Source organism: Cupressus sempervirens, chromosome 4 (genome assembly GCF_028749045.1).
Source record: "Cupressus sempervirens isolate cs-2001-9-10 chromosome 4, ASM2874904v1, whole genome shotgun sequence".
Classification (NCBI taxonomy): Eukaryota; Viridiplantae; Streptophyta; class Pinopsida; order Cupressales; family Cupressaceae; genus Cupressus; species Cupressus sempervirens.
This window is the reverse complement of record NC_143121.1, coordinates 666,848,955-666,852,157: the sequence shown is the minus strand read 5'-3', so window position 1 is coordinate 666,852,157 and position 3,203 is coordinate 666,848,955. Positions and strand designations below refer to the sequence as shown.

General features: G+C 36.2%; 1 pseudogene; it reads right to left on the bottom strand.

The window, feature by feature from the left end:
• Positions 1-1,867: 1,867 nt before the first annotated feature.
• On the bottom strand, positions 1,868-2,869 carry LOC149563025 (ABC transporter G family member 39-like; annotated as a pseudogene).
• Positions 2,870-3,203: the final 334 nt, after the last annotated feature.

The window sequence follows — 3,203 nt, the reverse complement described above, 5'->3', positions numbered from 1 at the left end:
ACAATATCCAAACAATTAATAAATTATAACAAACATTAAGGTAAGATTTGGTGGCTTGGAATTAATCATTTTTTTTAGTATTTTAAGACGACTAAAGTTTGTTTGACACAATTTCACAAGGCTGTTATTGTCGTGGAGGTGGTAAACAAGTAAGAAAACGTCGGCAAATGCATGGAAATTGTGCAAGTTGGGGTTGGTAGTGCGTGATGGCACGTTCTTTTCCTCGTCGAAAATGATGAATTTATCGAAGGCCTCGAAAAAGATAGATTTTATCAATTGACCGACGTTTTTAATAATGGAATTGGAGTGGATCAGACAGCTTTCTCTGTGGATGAGCCACCACCCATTCCATAAGCACGTGAGCGTGTTGGAGAACGGATAGTGTTATCACTTTGATTCAATGTATTCATTCAATAAAATTAAAAACAAAGCTTTGTACAGATGAATAGAATAATTGTATTGTGTAAAATATGATTTAACAATGGTGTGGATTGTATTTTATAGTTTAGTAGGGACGAGACAGCAATGGTGAGGATTGTATTAAAGTAGGAATGAGATTGTCTAGAATATACTTATATGTTGATAATGGATCATGTAGTGTTATCAGAAGTATTGATGAAAGAAAAGATTTTTATAGTTGAAGAGTAATAGTGATTGAGCATTATATTTTGCAAATTAAAAATTTACGGGAAAAGTATCTATTAGCTAACTGTTCATTGTTTGTTGTAAAAACGTAGCAATTAGATCAATTGTGCATGTTTATTGGTACTGGAGTGCACCATTATTGAGACATTTGTGCAAAAATTCCACATTTGTTAGGGCATTTATGTAATGTTGCCTCGGTTCTCATACTTGCCAATATTTTTTAAGTCTAAACAAGTTCAAAAAGCATCCTAACTTCAAGCTTTAAACTAGATAGTCATTAGTTGAATTTCTAGTGATTTTATCATCTCATTTTCTCTAGCTCGTTCCCACCTTCATCCAGCACTTCAAAATTTTGAAATCCAATTCTCGAGTCAAAAGTTATGCCAAGTTGAAGAAAGCCTTCAAAATGTGTGTTTTCAACTTAAACATTAACCTTTAAACACCAAGAGGTAAGAAATGTGCTCAAAACACGTAATTGCATTTTGATTCTTAACCTCTCTAACCAAAAAGAAGGTCAAGAAAACCACTCCAAAAATGTGTTTTGACCATCAAAAAGTCACCTCCAAAATCCCAAAAAGGTTAAGCGGGAAATTCAAAAGACGCATTTTCCTACAAAATCTTAACCTCTTTGCCAAATTAAAAGGTCAAAAAGTGAGAGGTTAATTAACCTCCATAAAAGTTAGTTATTTTGAGTGTACGTGCTAAAATGCAAAAATTCATAAACACCTATCAATGGAGAAGAATGACAAGAAGGAAATTGTAAGTGCAGGTACTGTGGCGGGTGTGAACATAACATTATTTGTTTAAAAGAATGTCATTGAAAAGGTGAAGATGATAGTGAAACAAAAATAGTTGTGTAGATTGAACTACTGGTTACCTCATTGAAAGGGACATAGTCTTGAGAGTCATTGTTGAAAGGTTCATCTCAAATGGATTTAGTCACTAATAGATTTGGCATCGATTTGCGACGGCTATGTGTCGCAATTACGACAGCAATGTGTTGCCACTGCGACAGACATAGACATCGTAGTTATTTAGTCGCAATTTACGACGTCTACCCTCGCTGTCGTAATTGCGACGCCTATCCGTCACTATGCAGCCACCATGTTGTCCTGTCATCGTCGTCGCAATTCTTGTGTTTTTCGTCGCAATTACGACGGGATTTCCGTCGCACCTACAGCTACCTCGTCACAATTGGAGGGTAGGTGTGACGGCAACCGCGTCACAATTCTCGTGTTTTCCATCGCAATTGTGACGCCAACCCCTCCAATTGCGACAGGGTTACTGTAGGTGTGACAGAAACGCCGTTGCAATTGTGACGGTAGGAGGAGTAAAACAAAAACAAAAAAATTCGTGCTTTAAGTTGGTCTGATGATTTATAGATTTCACTAAAGTTGACACCTAGACGGTGCTCTTCTGACATAGAAGTTACTTCTAGCATCCACGTAGCTAGATTATAACCTTCCTTGATCTGTGGAACCCCCTCAATGGCCTACATGAATCATTTTCAATTAGCTGAAACATATATGATGATTGCAGCTAGTGCTTGACTCTTAAGCTCAACGTATTGAGAATGTTTGCTAAAAGCTTAGTGGTCAACACTATCCGGCATGACCAATTCCTTGTATATAAAATCAACTTCCTATTGGTTCTAGTACAATAAACTATGACTACTTACAACTCCAAAATTCAAACTGTTCATCAAAAGGTACCAAATTTAGATCTAAATCTCTCAACAGAATAAAATCGTAGTGGATGGCATCTTACCGAAAAATATTCTATAAGTTTGTCAGAATTGTGACCAAGTGGACCTGCATAGATAAGCTGACCTCCTCGCTTCATTAAGAATAGCTACAGCATATTTCATTTAGCTTTAAGAAGATGCCAATTTCAAATGCTTCACAAAGCTATTTTAAGAAAACCAAATCTTTACCTCGTCAAATACCTCGAAGATATCAATACTAGGCTGATGGATTGTGCAAACAATAGTTCTCCCCGTGTCAACTATATTTCTTACTGTTCTCATAATTATAGCTGATGCCCGAGCATCCAAGCCTGAAGTTGGCTCATCCATGAATATAATTGAAGGATTAGCCACAAGCTCTACTACTATTGTTAACCGCTTACGCTATTCAGTAGATAGGCCATTCAGTCCAGGAAGCCCAACCAAGGCACCTCTCAAAGAAGTGAGCTCCACAAGTTCCATTACTTCATCGACAAACATCTAAACATTGAATTTCACATTGTAATATTACATATATAATTAAATAGAATAAAAACAAAAATAGAGCAATGAGGCTAGAGTAGGAATTTAGAATATTAAAAAACAAATAAAAAAGATGGTGCCAAAAGAATTCCAGATTAATATTCATCGGGAGTTCAATTTAGAAGGAGATTGTTACAGTGAATATTTTCGTAACACTTATCAAATCTTTGGTAGCCAGCAACCTCTTTGCACTAGACTTCAACTAGGTTGTTTATCCAGCAGTAGTGAGTCAAGGCATTAATAACGAGAAGTCAAATGGAGATCCTGATATTCAATGCTCACAAGATCAAAA